This window comes from Triticum urartu, chromosome 4A (assembly GCF_056163025.1).
Source record: "Triticum urartu cultivar PI428250 chromosome 4A, HENAU_Tu73, whole genome shotgun sequence".
Classification (NCBI taxonomy): Eukaryota; Viridiplantae; Streptophyta; class Magnoliopsida; order Poales; family Poaceae; genus Triticum; species Triticum urartu.
Window position 1 is genome coordinate 549133050 of NC_141876.1, and position 19928 is coordinate 549152977.

At 45.9% G+C, this 19928-nt stretch overlaps 1 pseudogene; it reads left to right on the plus strand.

Annotated features, from left to right (window-relative positions):
- Nucleotides 1–4252: 4252 nt before the first annotated feature.
- On the plus strand, nucleotides 4253–6041 carry LOC125552676 (3-ketoacyl-CoA synthase 6 pseudogene; annotated as a pseudogene).
- Nucleotides 6042–19928: the final 13887 nt, after the last annotated feature.

The following is a 19928-nucleotide window of genomic DNA, read 5'->3' on the forward strand; positions in this document are numbered from 1 at the left end:
AAGTCTATATTCATTAATGATAGTGACAATGTCACGACTACGATCATCCCAACCACGTATGTCCTGACTAGCTTATTATTGACCCATGTGCATGTTGTTCATGCCAATTTCAAAGATGTGATAGTTCAATCTCTTCGCACATACTCACATGTCTAGTTTCTAGTATGTGATAAATATTGCTAGCACACCTACCATATTTTATTCCATATTACATTATTGTAAACTCACTAATGATTCCAACATCAAGTAAGGTCAACCTTTTTATTTTCTTCAAGCATGTAGGATTATAACATGACAACCTAGTCTCTCCACAAATAAGATATTTTCTCGATACTAGTGAGATTTGTGTAAGCCATAGGAAGATTAGTCATGTTGGTTGCATGTCGCCTTTGTAAGGGCCTGTGTTTTAAAGGATTCGTGTGGTCCCGAACTAGGGGAAAACTTCAGTGGATGATTGTAATGCCAACCTTTTCTCTATCTGAACTAAGGAATTGTCATGATGCTTGTGTTATAATCGTGGCATGTTTTTATGATGATTTAGTTAAGAATGTTTTATGTGACTCAACTAGAAGGTTTGGTCATGAAATAAAGGTAACATATATAAGGCATGTTGTCTAAAGAATATAATTCATTTTATGAACTAAGACAATCATTTGTATGATAGTACCTATGTGTAGGGGGGAATAAGTTTACTACTTTTGTGTAGAAGAAATCTCAGTAGCCAACCAAAATGCTTATATCTCCTAGTTATGACGTAAATGATCTTGGTGATACCTCATGCACTGTTTGTATTGAGATTCACCGGGACATAGGACCGAAAGGAGTATAAGTTTGTTATGATCGCATACATGGATAGAGTGCAAAAGAAAAACATGATGTCCAAATACTCAACCTTACTTGCTCCTAAAGTCAAGGGCAATAAAGCTATACATTTTAATGTTCAAAAAACTAATTTTAAACCGATCAGACAATGTGAGTTCCTTATGTTTAAGTTGTCAGGCGCATAATGTGTATTAAGTATGAACATGTCCTTATTTATGGTTAGGCTACCTTACAAATATGCATTCAATCAAAACGTGGACCACTCAAAAACCTTTATCGAGCTTTGCAATATACGCAAGGCAATAAAGAATGCATGCTCACTTATGAGGAGTCTAAAAAATCAGAAAATCTGGGTTAGTTAGATATTGTTAGGCCAGGTGTGCAGATATTAATAATTCCATGTAATATTACATCTACATCCTCACACATGGAGCTAAATTGCGGAAATGCTCCAAAAGAACAATCATGACATCATTAGTGATGCAGAATTATTTTGTGGCATGTTAAGAGGCTATCGAGCATGTTGCATGCCGAAGGATTTTTTCTTCAAATTTGAAAGTGATAGACAACATCATTAAACTACCTAATGTGGTTATGAGCATGCATTCCTCTATGCGAGTAATAACAAGTCAACTGGTGTTGCCAAAGCCATTGCCATTATGTCTTCGTTATGAAACATAGAGTGCATGATCAAACTTATGATATTGGACTTATAAGTTTTTGCGGTTTCACCCCTACAGGCTCACAACCCATTCTTTTATGATTATGTTGTCGGCATTGGTTTAGAAAGCCTCTTGATTCCGGAAATGAGGACCATGATATAATCTAACTACCATAAAGTATTATGTTTTTCATTTGGATATAGAATGATGTATTATACATTATGAGTACTGTTGTTAAGTGGCATCTCACTGGTCACTATAACACTTTACGTTGGCTTGTTATTTCTATCGAGAGTGGGCATATGATGTTTGTTAATCTTACAATCAAAGAAAGAAGGTTGGATATTGATCTCGGCTAGCAGCCGAGATAGGAAGTCAACGGGATGTGACCCACCACATGCCACATACGTACACCTTGAGTCCATGGTCAGAGGTGCCAACCAACGATTTGGTTCTGGTTCCGACTCTGTAGTACCTGATATATGAAGGGAAGAATCCCACCAGTTTAATAATCCCTTCGTTTCTAAATATGTAAGTCTTTTTAGAGATTTCTCTACTGACTACATACAGATGTATATAGACATGTTTTAGACTATAGATTCACTCAATTTTGCTCTGTATGTAGTTTATATTGAAATTTCTAAAAAAACTTATATTTAGGAACGGAGGGAGTACTAACGATTTTACATGGTAGGTGTGGTTCCCCCTATGTTGATCCTAAGGTGGTGCTCAGAGAGGCTAAGACCATCTCTACTGCATACCCGCAGACCTCTTTTTACCGGCGGCGAGAGGTACTGGTGAAGCATCCACCGCTGGTCTAGTTTGCAATTCATGCGGTCTGGTGGCACACGTCATTATATCTCAGCGTACTCCAACTTTGCCCGCCCATATCCACCATTACGTCGCATCATGCGTAGGTCTCGCCCATGCATGCATGTATGAGACATCCACTCCCTGTTGCAAATGCATCAATGTGACACATCTGTCTCATCTCTCATGTAAATTCATGGCTTTTATTTTCTCTTTGACATTTCCGATTGTTTATATCTTTAAAAGAAGTAATTTTGTTTTGAAATATTTATATATTTGTACTCCTGACACTAAGATCTTTAGAACAAGATCAATATTGGATAGATTTCAAACACATTCAAATTTCACGTCTAATTTCACAAATATTCCAGCGAAATCTGTTATTCGAAATGAGTGAAAATATGTGAAACGTGTTCTTTCAAACATTTGAATTTTATTGTTTCAATGCGTGAAACTGAATATTTCAAATATATGAAATGGTATTTTTTAACTTATGAAACATATTTCAAACTTATTTTAATTTCAGGGAAATCATTTTTTGGAACATAGTGAAATCAGATTTTTCTGTGTGTGTAATTATAACGTAAATTTTCATTGAAATTAGTGAAATATGTTTTTTTGAAATGAGTGAAATCATTTGAAATAAGTGAAATTGGTTGTTTCAATGAGTGAAATATGTTTAAAATTTGAGTGAAAGATGTTTTTTCAAATGAGTGAAATCTGTTTTCTAAAATGAGTGGAAATTTTTTATATGAAACTTATCTCAATGTTTTTGTCAAGTTTGCTTATTCCGGTGTGTGAAAATATGTGAAACTGGTTATTTACAAAATGCGAAACTTATATTTGTCAAACATGTGAAAGTTATTTCATTCAACTTATTTAAATTTCAGGAAAATCAGTTTTTGGAACTAGTTATTTCAAACATGTGGAACTTATTATTTCAAAACTTTTTTACAATGAGTGAAATATGTTTTATGAAGTGAGTTATTTTTTTTGGAAATAATTGAGATTGGTAAATTGAAGTGATTGAAATCGGGTTTTTTTGCCAAAACATGTGAAATTTGTTTCATAAATTGAAGTAAGTTTTTTAAATGAGTGAAATTATATTCTGAAATGAGGGAAATGAGTTTTATGCAACAATTTATGTTTTTGATATAAGTGAAATTTATGTTTTGAATTGAGTGAGATCTGTTTTTCGAAATCAGTGAAATTAAAACTACTTCAAATGTATCCAAAATTGATCTTGTTCTGAAGATCTTCTCGCTATGAATTCAAATATATAAAAAATATCAAAATTGAAATTTTGATTCAAAAAATATCTATCATCCAAATTTTCACAATGAAATTAAATGGAAGTATTTTGAGGGGGATTATTTTAGCATGTGCATGCAGACAGTCTTCTCTCAATCCTTTCTCTCTCATGATATAAAGCCGACAAGGAGAAGGCCCACATTTATGTATTTTAATTCATCTCTCTTATACACAAAAACAAGGGCCCAAATTCCTAAAAGCACTCCAACGGTGGATGCTCCACGGGTACCTCCCGCCGCCGGTAAAAAAACTTTTTCGACTGCGTACCACCATGGCACCATGACGGCTACGTCTTTGCCTCTGATGGCCATTGGCGTCCTATGCTCTTACCAAGTTTTTGCTCTTATCTAATGTGGTGTTCTAATCATTAGATCAGTATCCTATTTCTGTTAAGGCTTAAGACAAGTTCTCCTAACACTTGAAAACATGATTAACTAACAAGTTATCCTAACTCTTAACAACCTAGTCACGTTGGTTACATGTCGCCTTCGCATGGACCTGTGTATTAAAAGGGTTTGTGTGGGCCTTCAGCTAGGAAAATATATCGGCGAATGAGTTTGTTAGAGTTGAGTTAGACCCGTTCCATGCCGCGCATCAACAACTGAGCCAATTGATGCCCTTGAAAAATCAAGCTGCCCACGTATGAAATGTAGTGATTGCGCGGCCGATTGATGATGATATGACCTGCGCGTACTGTGCTAGCGCTCGCTTGGCACTATAATTGGCACTAACAAACGCACCAAAAATATCCATGCTTCACACTGCACTCGCCGAGCTGGCTATACGATCGAGGAGCATGAGCCCGTCCATCGTCACCGTGTCGCTCGCCGCCGCCGCCGCCCTCGTCGCCATGGTGCGGGTCGGGCCGGAGGAGCTGGCCAGCCGGCTCTCCGAGGCCCGGCCGGTGCACCTCTTCTTGGCCTGCTTCCTTCCGGCCGCGGCGACCGTCCTGTACCTCATGCTGCGTCCCCGCGCGGTGTACCTCGTCGACTACGCCGGCTTCCGCACCCCGCACACCTGCCGCATCCCCTTCGCCAGCTTCCTGGAGCACGCCAAGCTGATGCCCGAGCTCAGCGAGCGCAGCATCCGGTTCATGACGCGCCTGCTGGAGCGCTCCGGGATCGGGGAGGAGACCTGCCTGCCGCCGGCGCACCACTACATCGGCACGCACAAGTACTGCACCGTCGACGCCGCCCGCGCCGAGTTCGAGCTCGTCGCCTTCTCGGCCATCGACGACCTGCTCGCCAAGACCGGCGTCGCCCCCGAGGCCATCGACATACTCATCGTCAACTGCAGCCTCTTCTGCCCCACGCCGTCCCTGGTCGACATGATCGTGAACAAGTACAAGCTGCGGAGCGATATCCGCAGCATGCACCTCTCCGGCATGGGGTGCAGCGCGGGGCTCGTCGCCGTGGGGCTCGCGGGGAACCTGCTGCAGGTCGCCCCCCACGGCGCGCACGCGCTGGTCGTCTCCACGGAGACCATCACGCCCAACTACTACGTCGGGACCGAGCGCGCAATGCTCCTGCCCAACTGCCTCTTCCGCATCGGCGGGGCGGCCGCGCTGCTGTCGACGTCCCCGGCGAAGGCCCGGTTCCGCCTGAAGCACCTCATCCGCACGCTCACCGGCGCGCAGGACAGCGCCTACCGGTGCGTGTTCCAAGAGGAGGACGGGGAGGGCCACCGCGGGATCAACCTCAGCAAGGACCTGATGAACATCGCCGGCGACGCGCTCAAGGCCAACATCACCGCGATGGGGCCGCTGGTCCTGCCGGCCAGCGAGCAGCTCAAGTTCGCCCTCTCCTTCATCGCGCGGAAGGTGATCAACAGGCGGGTGAAGCCGTACATCCCCGACTTCCGCACGGCGTTCGAGCACTTCTGCATCCACGCCGGCGGCCGCGCGATCATCGACGAGCTGCAGAAGAACCTCGGGCTGTCCGACGAGCAGGTGGAGGCGTCGCGGATGACGCTGCACAAGTTCGGCAACACGTCGAGCAGCTCGCTGTGGTACGAGCTGGGCTACATCGAGGCCAAGGGCCGCATGCGCAAGGGCGACCGCGTGTGGATGATCGGCTTCGGGTCCGGGTTCAAGTGCAACAGCGCGGCGTGGGAGTGCATCCAGCCCGCCCGCAACGCCGATGGGCCGTGGGCGACGTCCATCCACAGATACCCGGTGGACATCCCCGACGTTCTCAGCCATTAACCCACCACCGTTGGCCATGGAGAGGATTACAGTTCGTCATGCTCGTGTTTCATCAAGTAATTTGTTTACGCCATTAACCGTTTGCGGCCCGAAGGATTACTGCTCATCATGTTCACGTTGCGCCAAATAATATACTGTATGATATTGTTCTTTCAATCACCTATTAATCTTCACTGAACAATGTTTTAAATATTCATTGTCAAGTACGCAACTTGTTTGTATAATTTCATATTTATCTTTGTGTCGGTTAATTATTTTGAAAACAATCCCACTCGACCAATATCTCACGACACATATGTCTACACTAGCATAGTTATTGGTTGATGGACACATGGCATCAAACCGATAGTTATACAAATGCATGCTAGGACACTTGGGGTTGGGTCGACATGGTATGAGAACCCGCAAAAAAAAAAACAGGAGACCCCGCGAGAGAGATCCATTCCTACATGCCATTGCCATCAATTGATCCCATGCACAATGTGCATTATTAGACACATGTATGTTTTTTATGTACTTGGGATGTATTAGTACCTATAATATTATGAAATGCCACTCCTTTACTGGATAATTATAAATGTTTATTTTTTGCTTTGTCATTAACCATCATGCAAGACATGACCAATCAATATAGAGACTCCCCCCCCCCCCCCCCCCCCCCCCTCAGCCGTGCAAGAGAAGTTTTGATCTCTCAAGTAGTCCGGATTTAGAAATAAACAGCCATGATCCTCACGGTTACTTACTCTTATGTACAAGTGATCCCAAGTCACATGGTGGAGAAATAGTGGTTGCACTAAATAGACAAGAATGACGCACACTTGCAGTTTGAGTTCGACCCATTCCACGAGGCATATACTCTCTTTGTTTTTATTTACTCCTCATATTTGGTTTGTCTAAAGTCAAACTTTATATACTTTTAACAAGTTTGTAGAAAAATATATTAGCATATACATCACCAAACATATATCATTGGATTCACCATTGCATATACTTTGACATAATATAAATTTGTTATTGTAAATGTTCATATTGTTTTCTATAAACTTGGTCAAAATTTATAAAGTTTGACTTCAGTCAAAACTAATATACGAAGTAAATAAAAACGGAGAGAGTATGATTGCATGCAAGTATTGCTACTATTGGTCCATTGCCGAGTAGTGTACTTTGTACATTTGTAAGCATGCATAAAAACCAACAAAATAACACACGTATGCATATAAGCCATTCGATCACCAATAATTTTCTAAATTTCTTGCGGGCCTAGAATTGAAATTCTAATTAATCTCTAACGCAGAGACTCATTATATATAGCAACACTTATTTAACGAGAGGGACGATGGACGTGCGTTTGAAAGCTATAGCTAGCCACCACCTTCCACCTCGCCCAAACCACAACTTAATTTTCCTTCACGTTGTCAGTTCCATTTTTAATTGAGTGTTTTTTTTTTGCATGAGGTGCTGCTTTACTCTGTTTTTATCACGTTTCCAGCGCCGCAATTCTACTTACCTGAACTATTTTATTTGACACACACACACGCGCACACACACGCGCGCGCACACGCGCGCGCGCGCACGTAAAGAAGGGTTAATACAAATTAGTTGCTCAACATGGTGCATGCCAATACGCAAGCTCGTCGGCGTGTTTGTTGTTGCAAAAGGCATGAATGATTGCTTACATACAAGCTGAGCGTGATGCCTGTCCGTCTCACTCGTTGCTCGACATGGACATTGCCGGGAATAATAACTACCTTCACTCTCGTTGTAATGAACGTTCAAAACTTTCATAATGAAATGCAGTAGACCTAGGCCAATTTGGAGCCTATATGTCACACACACACGGGAATTAGGTTGCGGTTTACGGTTGGAAGTCGCAGACCTTCAAGGCCGTCAAGCCCTTGATTAATTAGCCGTGTGTAGCCGCCGGGTGCCGGCGGTTGTCCCGTACACGGACACCAGTGGCCGGAGAGTGCCCCTGGGCTTATCTTCACAACGCTACATGCCCATGTGGCAAGCCACTCTCACTGTGATCAATGCCTTGACGACGGACGTGGCAAAGATGTCCTTGACGTACGTCAAATGATTTGCTAGCCGGGCAATCAGGCGCTATTCCCGGCCGCATCACGTACCGACTCAAATGACATTAAGGCACAAGTTGGCGAGTGAAGGCAACACCACCTTTAGCCATCTTTGCTTTATGCTTACTAGCACAAATGGCCGTGCGTTGCAACAGAAGACATTTTTACACGTCTCATGCCTTAGTGAGTCTCGTCGTCTCATCATCTCAGCCTGCACTCCTTGTCCTCGTCATCGTCTCCTCATCTCAGTCTGTGCTTCATATTATTTTGTGTTAACTAGAGAGTTTTCGTTCCATATTTCTCTGACTGATTTATGTCCATATTCCTTACACCTATTCCGTATTTTGTCTCAATTCCTTTCCTTCAATTTATTATTGTCCCTCAATTCCTTTCCTTCCTCTTTCCTTACACGTAGGGAATAAGCAAGATTCAGACCATTCCTCATAGCTATCAATTCTACGGCGATCACGTCTGTTGCAAATGGAATGAATTTACACCGAGTTGCCAGAAAATTAGCTCTATCATCGCTGAGTATGGCCGCCATAGCTCTGACTCTTTTGTCTGTGAAAAATATTGCATCAACATTTGGTTTAGTGATACTCAGGTTTGGCTTACACCACCTGGCTTTAGGTATACTTGGTGAACGGGGTGATGAATTTTGATGATTGCTTGCAATTGACAAGACCAAAATTGACCATCTCCATGCTGCCAGAACCGCTTCGTTGTGCATAATTTGTCTGCGGATCCGCCACAAGTACCAACCTCCGGCTGCTATCTCTTGTTTGAAATTCAAAGTTGGATGTATAGCTAGGTATTCCTATGGAAGAGCTAAGATGTGTTCGAATATAACAGAACCCGATCAATCCCAAGGTGGGACTGTTGGGGAACGTAGTAATTTCAAAAAAAAAAAATCCTACGCACACGCAAGATCATGGTGATGCATAGCAACGAGAGGGGAGAGTGTTGTCTACGTGCCCTTGTAGACCGGCAAAGGAAGCGTTGACACAACGTAGAGGAAGTAGTCGTACGTCTTCCCGATCCGACCGATCCAAGTACCGAACGTACGGCACCTCCGAGTTCTGCACACGTTCAACTCGGTGACGTCCCTCGAGCTCCGATCCAGCAAAGTGTTGAGGGTGAGTTTCGTCAGCACGACGGCGTGATGACGGTGATGATGTTCTACCGACGCAGGGCTTCGCCTAAGCACCGCTACGATATGACCGAGGTGGAATATGGTGGAAGGGGGCACCGCACACGGCTAAGGAACAATCACGAAGATCAACTTGTTGTTGGAAATATGCCCTGGAGGCAATAATAAAATGATTATTATATTTCCTTGTTCATGATAATTGTCTATTATTCATGCTATAATTGTATTATCCAGAAATCGTAATACATGTGTGAATACATAGACCACAACACGTCCCTAGTGAGCCTCTAGTTGACTAGCTCGTTGATCAAAGGATAGTCATGGTTTCCTGACTATGGACATTAGATGTCATTGATAATGGGATCACATCATTAGGAGAATGATGTGATGGACAAGACCCAATCCTAAGCTTAGCTCAAAGATCGTGTAGTTCGTTTGCTGTAGCTTTTCTGAATGTCAAGTATCATTTCCTTAGACCATGAGATTGTGCAACTCCCGGATACCGTAGGAGTGCCTTGGGTGTGCCAAACGTCACAACGTAACTGGGTGACTATAAAGGTACATTACAGGTATCTCCGAAAGTGTCTGTTGGGTTGGCACGAATCGAGACTGGGATTTGTCACTCCGTATGACGGAGAGGTATCTCTGGGCCCACTCGGTAATGCATCATCATAATGAGCTCAATGTGACCAAGGGGTTGGTCACGGGATCATGCATTACAGCATGAGTAAAGTGACTTGCCGGTAACGAGATTGAACAAGGTATTGGGATACCGACGATCGAGTCTCGGGCAAGTAACATACCGATTGACAAAGTGAATTTAATACGGGATTGATTAAGTCCTCGACATCGTGGTTCATCCGATGAGATCATCAAGGAGCATGTGGGAGCCAACATGGGTATCCAGATCCCGCTGTTGGTTAGTGACCGGAGAGGCGTCTCGGTCATGTCTGCGTGTCTCCCGAACCCGTAGGGTCTACACACTTAAGGTTCGGTGACGCTAGGGTTGTAGAGATATTAGTATGCAGTAACCCGAAAGTTGTTCGGAGTCCCGAATGAGATCCCGGACATCACGAGGAGTTCCGGAATGGTCCGGAGGTAAAGATTTATATATAGAAAGTCCAGTTTCGGCCAGCGGGAAGGTTTCGGGGGTTACCGGTATTGTACCGGGACCACCGGAAGGGTCCCGGGGGTCCACCGGATGGGGCCACCTATCCCGGAGGGACCCATGGGCTGAAGTGGCGTGGGAACCAGCCCCTGATGGGCTGGTGCGCCCCACCCAAGGGCCCAAGGCGCCTAGGGTTGGAAACCCTAGGGGGCCGTTGCCCCCCGAGGGGGCATGCGCCCCCCTGGTTGGAAACCCTAAGGAGGGCGTTGCCCCCAGGGGCCGCCGCCCCCCCTTTTAGATGGGATCTCCAAGGGGGCATGCGCCCCCCTAGCCCCTATATATAGTGGAAGGGAGGGAGGGCAGCCGCACCTTGCTCTTGGTGCCTGCCTCTCCCTCCGTAACACCTCTCCTCCCCGCTTGTGCTTGGCGAAGCCCTACCGGGATCCTGCTGCATCCACCACCACGCCATCGTGCTGCTGGATCTTCATCAACCTCTCCTTAGATGACGAGACAACTTCAAGAAGACACGATGATGGAGATCATGGTGTCATGCCGGTGACAACGATGATCATGGAGCCCCAAAGATGGAGATCAAAGGAGCAAATGATATTGGCCATATCATGTCACTATTTGATTGCATGTGATGTTTATCATGTTTTACATCTTATTTGCTTAGAACGACGGTAGCTTAAATAATATGATCCCTCGTAATAATTTCAAGAAAGTGTTCCCCCTAACTGTGCACTGTTGCGAAGGTTCGTTGTTTCAAAGCACCACGTGATGATCGGGTGTGATAGATTCTAATGTTCGAATACAACGGGTGTAAGACAGATTTACACACGCAATACACTTAGGTTGACTTGACGAGCCTAGCATGTACAGACATGGCCTCGGAACACAGAAGACCGAAAGGTCGAGCATGAGTCGTATAGAAGATACGATCAACATGAAGATGTTCACCGATGTTGACTAGCCCGTCTCACGTGATGATCGGACACGGCCTAGTTAACTCGGATCATGTTATACTTAGATGTTTGGAGGGATGTCTATCTGAGTGGGAGTTCATTTAATAATTTGATTAGATGAACTTAATTATCATGAACTTAGTCTAAAATCTTTACAATATGTCTTGTAGATCAAATGGCCCACGTTGTCCTCAACTTCAACGCGTTCCTAGAGAAAACCAAGCTGAAAGACGATGGCAGCAACTATACGGACTGGGTCCGGAACCTGAGGATCATCCTCATAGCTGCCAAGAAAGATTATGTCCTAGAAGCACCACTAGGTGATGCACCCGTCCCACAGAACCAAGACGTTATAAACGCTTGGCAGACACGTGCTGATGATTACTCCCTCGTTCAGTGCGGCATGCTTTATAACTTAGAACCGGGGCTCCAAAAGCGTTTTGAGAGACACGGAGCATATGAGATGTTCGAAGAGCTGAAAATGGTTTTTCAAGCTCATGCCCGGGTCGAGAGATATGAAGTCTCCGACAAGTTCTTTAGCTGTAAGATGGAGGAAAATAGTTCTGTCAGTGAGCACATACTCAAAATGTCTGGGTTGCATAACCGCTTGACTCAGCCGGGAGTTAATCTCCCGGATGACGCGGTCATTGACAGAATCCTTCAGTCGCTTCCACCGAGCTACAAGAGCTTTGTGATGAACTTCAATATGCAGGGGATGGAAAAGACCATTCCTGAAGTATTTGCAATGCTGAAATCAGCAGAGGTAGAAGTCAAAAAGGAACATCAAGTGTTGATGGTGAATAAAACCACTAAGTTCAAGAAAGGCAAGGGTAAGAAGAACTTCAAGAAGGACGGCAAGGGAGTTGCCGCGCCCGGTAAGCAAGCTGCCGGGAAGAAGCCAAAGAATGGACCCAAGCCCGAGACTGAGTGTTTTTATTGCTAGGGAAGTGGTCACTGGAAGCGGAACTGCCCCAAATACTTAGCGGACAAGAAGGCCGGCATCACGAAAGGTATACGTGATATACATGTAATTGATGTGTACCTTACCAGTACTCGTAGTAGCTCTTGGGTATTTGATACCGGTGCGGTTGCTCACGTTTGTAACTCAAAGCAGGAGCTGCGGAATAAGCGGAGACTGGCGAAGGACGAGGTGACGATGCGCGTTGGGAATGGTTCCAAGGTCGATGTGATCGCCGTCGGCACGCTACCTCTACATTTATCTACGGGATTAGTTTTAAACCTCAATAATTGTTATTTAGTGCCAGCTTTGAGCATGAACATTGTATCAGGATCTCGTTTAATTCGAGATGGATACTCATTTAAATCCGAGAATAATGGTTGTTCTATTTATATGAGAGATATGTTTTATGGTCATGCTCCGATGGTGAATGGTTTATTCTTAATGAATCTCGAGCGTAATGCTACACATATTCATAGTGTGAATACCAAAAGATGTAAGGTTGATAATGATAGTCCCACATACTTGTGGCACTGCCGCCTTGGTCACATAGGTGTCAAACGCATGAAGAAGCTCCATGCAGATGGACTTTTAGAGTCTCTTGATTACGAATCATTTGACACGTGTGAACCATGCCTCATGGGTAAAATGACCAAGACTCCGTTCTCAGGAACAATGGAGCGAGCGACCAACTTATTGGAAATCATACATACTGATGTGTGCGGTCCAATGAGTGTTGAGGCTCGCGGTGGCTATCGTTATGTTCTCACCGTCACTGATGACTTGAGTAGATATGGGTATGTCTACTTAATGAAACACAAGTCTGAGACCTTTGAAAAGTTCAAAGAATTTCAGAGTGAGGTTGAGAATCAACGTGACAGGAAAATCAAATTCTTGCGATCAGATCGTGGGGGAGAATACTTGAGTCACGAATTTGGCACACACTTAAGAAAATGTGGAATATTTTCACAGCTCACGCCGTCTGGAACACCTCAGCGTAATGGTGTGTCCGAACGTCGTAATCGCACTCTATTAGATATGGTGCGATCTATGATGTCTCTTACCGATTTACCGCTATCATTTTGGGGCTATGCTTTAGAGACTGCCGCATTCAGTTTAAATAGGGCTCCATCAAAATCCGTTGAGACAACACCGTATGAATTATGGTTTGGGAAGAAACCTAAGCTGTCGTTTCTAAAAGTTTGGGGATGTGATGCTTATGTCAAGAAACTTCAACCTGAAAAGCTCGAACCCAAGTCGGAAAAATGCGTCTTCATAGGATACCCTAAGGAAACCATTGGGTATACCTTCTACCTCAGATCCGAAGGCAAGATCTTCGTTGCCAAGAATGGATCCTTTCTAGAGAAGGAGTTTCTCTCGAAAGAAGAAAGTGGGAGGAAAGTAGAGCTTGATGAAGTACTGCCTCTTGAAGCAGAGAGTAGCGCAGCTCAGGAAAATGTTTCTGTGGTGCCTGCACCGATTAGAGAGGAAGTTAATGATGATGATCAAGATACTTCGGATCAAGCTCCTACTGAACTTCGTAGGTCTACAAGGACATGTTCCGCACCAGAGTGGTACGGCAACCCTGTCTTGGAAATCATGTTGTTAGACAACGGTGAACCTTCGAACTATGAAGAAGCGATGGCGGGCCCAGATTCCGACAAATGGCTAGAAGCCATGAAATCCGAGATAGAATCCATGTATGAAAACAAAGTATGGATTTTGACTGACTTGCCCGAAGATCGGCGAGCCATAGAAAATAAATGGATCTTTAAGAAGACAGACGCGGATGGTAATGTGACCATCTATAAGGCTCGACTTGTCGCTAAGGGTTATCGACAAGTTCAAGGGGTTGACTACGATGAGACTTTCTCACCCGTAGCGAAGCTGAAGTCCGTTCGAATCATGTTAGCAATTGCCGCATTCTATGATTATGAGATATGGCAAATGGACGTCAAAACGGCATTCCTTAACGGCTTTCTTAAGGAAGAATTGTATATGATGCAGCCGGAAGGTTTTGTCGATCCTAAGAATGCTAACAAGGTGTGCAAGCTCCAACGCTCAATCTATGGGCTGGTGCAAGCATCTTGGAGTTGGAACATTCGCTTTGATGAGATGATCAAAGCGTTTGGGTTTATGCAGACTTATGGAGAAGCCTGTGTTTACAAGAAAGTGAGTGGGAGCTCTGTAGCATTTCTCATATTATATGTGGATGACATACTGTTGATGGGAAATGATATAGAATTCTTGGAAAGCATAAAGGCCTATTTGAACAAGTGTTTTTCAATGAAGGACCTTGGAGAAGCTGCTTATATATTAGGCATCAAGATCTATAGAGATAGATCGAGATGCCTCATCGGTCTTTCACAAAGTACGTACCTTGACAAGATATTGAAGAAGTTCAATATGGATCAGTCCAAGAAGGGGTTCTTGCCTGTATTGCAAGGTGTGCGATTGAGCACGGCTCAATGCCCGACCACGGCAGAAGATATAGAAGAGATGAGTGTCATCCCCTATGCCTCAGCCATAGGGTCTATTATGTATGCCATGCTATGTACCAGACCTGATGTAAACCTTGCCGTAAGTTTGGTAGGTAGGTACCAAAGTAATCTCGGCAAGGAACACTGGATAGCGGTAAAAAACATCCTGAAGTACCTGAAAAGGACCAAGGATATGTTTCTCGTTTATGGAGGTGGCGAAGAGCTCATCGTAAAGGGTTACGTCGACGCTAGCTTCGACACATATCTGGATGACTCTAAGTCACAAACCAGATACGTGTATATTTTGAATGGTGGGGCAGTAAGCTAGTGCAGTTGCAAGCAAAGCATCGTGGCGGAATCTACATGTGAAGCAGAATACATGGCAGCCTCGGAGGCAGCACAAGAAGCAATCTGGGTGAAGGAGTTCATCACCGACCTAGGAGTCATACCCAATGCGTCGGGGCCGATGACTCTCTTCTGTGACAACACTGGAGCTATTGCCCTTGCCAAGGAGCCCAGGTTTCACAGGAAGACCAAGCATATCAAGCGTCGCTTCAACTCCATTCGTGAAAGTGTTCAAAAAGGAGACATAGAAATTTGTAAAGTACATACAGACCTGAATGTAGCAGATCCGTTGACTAAACCTCTCCCTAGAGCAAAACATGATCAACACCAGAATTCCATGGGTGTTCGATTCATCACAATGTAACTAGATGATTGACTCTAGTGCAAGTGGGAGACTGTTGGAAATATGCCCTAGAGGCAATAATAAAATGATTATTATATTTCCTTGTTCATGATAATTGTCTATTATTCATGCTATAATTGTATTATCCGGAAATCGTAATACATGTGTGAATACATAGACCACAGCACGTCCCTAGTGAGCCTCTAGTTGACTAGCTCGTTGATCAAAGGATAGTCATGGTTTCCTGACTATGGACATTAGATTTCATTGATAACGGGATCACATCATTAGGAGAATGATGTGATGGACAAGACCCAATCCTAAGCTTAGCTCAAAGATCGTGTAGTTCGTTTGCTGTAGCTTTTCTGAATGTCAAGTATCATTTCCTTAGACCATGAGATTGTGCAACTCCCGGATACCGTAGGAGTGCCTTGGGTGTGCCAAACGTCACAACGTAACTGGGTGACTATAAAGGTACATTACAGGTATCTCCGAAAGTGTCTGTTGGGTTGGCACGAATCGAGACTGGGATTTGTCACTCCGTATGACGGAGAGGTATCTCTGGGCCCACTCAGTAATGCATCATCATAATGAGCTCAATGTGACCAAGGGGTTGGTCACGGGATCATGCATTACGGTACGAGTAAAGTGACTTGCCGGTAATGAGATTGAACAAGGTATTGGGATACCGACAATCGAGTCTCGGGAAAGTAACGTACCGATTGACAAAGGGAATTGAATACGGGATTGATTAAGTCCTCGACATCGTGGTTCATCCGATGAGATCATCAAGGAGCATGTGGGAGCCAACATGGGTATCCAGATCCCGCTGTTGGTTAGTGACTGGAGAGGCGTCTCGGTCATGTCTACGTGTCTCCCGAACCCGTAGGGTCTACACACTTAAGGTTCGGTGACGCTAGGGTTGTAGAGATATTAGTATGCAGTAACCAAAAAGTTGTTCGGAGTCCCGGATGAGATCCCGGACGTCACGAGGAGTTCCGGAATGGTCCGGAGGTAAAGATTTATACATAGGAAGTCCAGTTTCGGCCAGCGGGAAGGTTTCGGGGGTTACCGGTATTGTACCGGGACCACCGGAAGGGTCCCGGGGGTCCACCGGATGGGGCCACCTATCCCGGAGGGCCCCATGGGCTGAAGTGGCGTGGGAACCAGCCCCTGATGGGCTGGTGTGCCCCACCCAAAGGCCCAAGGCGCCTAGGGTTGGAAACCCTAAGGGGCCGTTGCCCCCCGAGGGGGCATGCGCCCCCCTGGTTGGAAACCCTAAGGGGGCCGTTGCCCCCAGGGGCCGCCGCCGCCCCCCTTTTAGATGGGATCTCCAAGGGGGCATGCGCCCCCCTAGCCCCTATATATAGTGGAAGGGAGGGAGGGCAGCCGCACCTTGCTCTTGGCGCCTCCCTCTCCCTCTGTAACACCTTTCCTCCCCGCTTGTGCTTGGCGAAGCCCTGTCGGGATCCTGCTGCATCCACCACCACGCCGTCGTGCTGCTGCATCTTCATCAACCTCTCCTTCCCCCTTGCTGGATCAAGAAGGAGGAGACGTCTTCCCAACCGTACGTGTGTTGAACGCGGAGGTGCTGTCCGTTCGGCCCTTGGTCATCGGTGATTTTGATCACGGCGAGTACGACTCCATCATCCCCGTTCACTTGAACGCTTCCGCTCGCGATCTACATGGGTATGTAGATGCACTCCTATTCCCCTCGTTGTTAGAATACTCCATAGATTGATCTTGGTGATGCGTAGAATTTTTTTTAATTTCTGCTACGATCCCCAACACTTGTGTGTCATGGGGTATCCCCTTGCCCCCGTATATAAAGGAGGGAGAGGGGGAGGTGCGGCCAGCCCAAGGGGTGCGCCTGGAGGTGGGAGTAGGACTCCCCCCTCTTGCCTTGTTGGAAAAGGAAAGGGGAAGGGAGAAAGAGGAAAGGGGGGCGCCGCCCCCCCTTCCTTGTCCTATTCGGACTAATGGGGGAGGGGGCGCGCGGCCTGCCCTGGCCGGCCCTCCTCTTCTCCCTTAGGGCCCATGTAGGCCCAATAACCCCCGGGGGGTTCCGGTAACCCCCCGGTACTTCGGTAAAATCCCGATTTCACCCGGAACGTTTCCGATATCCAAACATAGGCTTCCAATATATCAATTTTTATGTCTCGGCCATTTCGAGACTCCTCGTCATGTCCTTGATCACATCCGGGACACCGAACAACCTTCGGTACATCAAAACACAAAAACCCTAATTACGATCGTCACCGAACTTTAAGCGTGCGGACCCTACGAGTTCAAGAACTATGTAGACATGACCGAGACACGTCTCCGGTCAATAACCAATAGCGGAACCTGGATGCTCATATTGGCTCCTACATATTCTACGAAGATCTTTATCGGTTAGACCGCATAACAATATACGTTGTTCCCTTTGTCATCGGTATGTTACTTGCCCGAGATTCGATCGTCGGTATCTCAATACCTAGTTCAATCTCGTTACCAGCAAGTCTCTTTACTCGTTCCGTAATACATCATCCCGCAACTAACTTATTAGTTGCAATGCTTGCAAGGCTTGAGTGATGTGTATTACCGAGAGGGCCCAGAGATACCTCTCCAACAGTCGGAGTGACAAATCCTAATCTCGAAATACGCCAACCCAACAAATACCTTTGGAGACACCTGTAGAGCACCTTTATAATCACGCAGTTACGTTGTGACGTTCGGTAGCACACAAAGTGTTCCTCCGGTAAACGGGAGTTGCATAATCTCATAGTCATAGGAACATATATAAGTGCTAAGCTAATGGAATGGGTCAAGTCAATCACATCATTCTCCTAATGATGTGATCCCGTTAACCAAATAACAACTCATGTCTATGGTTAGGAAACATAACCATCTCTGATTAACGAGCTAGTCAAGTAGAGGCATACTAGTGACACTCTATTTGTCTATGTATTCACACATGTATTATGTTTCCGGTTAATACAATTCTAGCATGAATAATAAACATTTATCTGTTGGGGAACGTGGTAATTTCAAAATATTTCCTACGCACACGCAAGATCATGGTGATGCATAGCAATGAGAGGGGAGAGTGTTGTCCACGTACCCTCGTAGACCGAAAGCGGAAGCATTATAACAACGCGGTTGATGTAGTAGTACGTCTTCACGGCCCGACCGATCAAGCACTGAAACTACGGCACCTCCGAGTTCTAGCACACGTTAAGCTCGATGACGATCCCTGAACTCCAATCCAGCAAAGTGTCGGGGAAGAGTTCCGTCAGCACGACGGCATGGTGACGATCTTGATGTTCTACAGTCGCAGGGCTTCGCCTAAGCACCGCTACAATATTATCGAGGATTATGGTGGAGGGGAGCACCGCACACGGCTAAGAGATCTCAAGGATCAATTGTTGTGTCTAGAGGTGCCCCCTGCCCCCGTATATAAAGGAGCAAGGGCGAGGGGCGGCCGGCCATGATGAGGCACGCCAGGGAGGAGTCCTACACCTACCGGGAGTAGGACTCCCTCCTTTTTCCTTGTCCAAGTAGGAGAGGGGGAAGGAAGGGAGAGAAGAGAGGAAGGAAAGGGGGGCGCCTGTTGGGTAACGTAGTAATTTCAAAAAATTTCCTACGCACACGCAAGATCATGGTGATGCATAGCAACGAGAGGGGAGAGTATGATCTACGTACCTTGTAGATCGACAACGGAAGCGTTTGGTTGATGTAGTCGTACGTCTCCACGGTCCGACCGATCAAGCACCGAAACTACGGCACCTCCGAGTTCTAGCACACGTTCAGCTCGATGATGATCCCCAGACTCCGATCCAGCAAAGTGTCGGGGAAGAGTTCCGTCAGCACGACGGCGTGGTGACGATCTTGATGTACTACTGCAGCAGGGCTTCGCCTAAACTCCGCTACAATATTATCGAGGACTATGGTGGAAGGGGGCACCGCACACGGCTAAGAATATGATCACGTGGATCAACTTGTGTGTTTCTGGGGTGCGCCTGCCTCCGTATATAAAGGACTAAGGGAGGGGGGTGCGGCCGGCCATGTAGAGGCGCGCCAGGAGAGTCCTACTCCCTCTGGGAGTAGGATTCCCCCCCCCCCAATCCTAGTTGGAATAGGATTCGCGGAGGGGGGAAAGGAGAGAGAGGGGCCGGCCCCCTCTCCTTGTCCTATTCGGACCAAGGGAGGGGAGGGGCGCGCGGCCCATGTTGGGCTGCCTCTTCTCTTTTCCACTAAGGCCCACTATGGCCCATATAGCTCCCGGGGGGTTCTGGTAACCTCCCGGTACTCCGGTAAAATCCCGATTTCACCCGGAACACTTCCGATATCCAAACATAGGATTCCAATATATCAATATTTATGTCTCAACCATTTCGAGACTTCCCGTCATGTCCGTGATCACATCCGGGACTCCGAACAAACTTCGGTACATCAAAATGCATAAACTCATAATATAACTGTCATCGTAACCTTAAGCGTGCGGACCCTACGGGTTCGAGAACAATGTAGACATGACCGAGACATGTCTCCGGTCAATAACCAATAGCGGAACCTGGATGCTCATATTGGCTCCTACATATTCTACGAAGATCTTTATCGGTCAGACCGCATAACAACATACGTTGTTCCCTTTGTCATCGGTATGTTACTTGCCCGAGATTCGATCGTCGGTATTCCAATACCTAGTTCAATC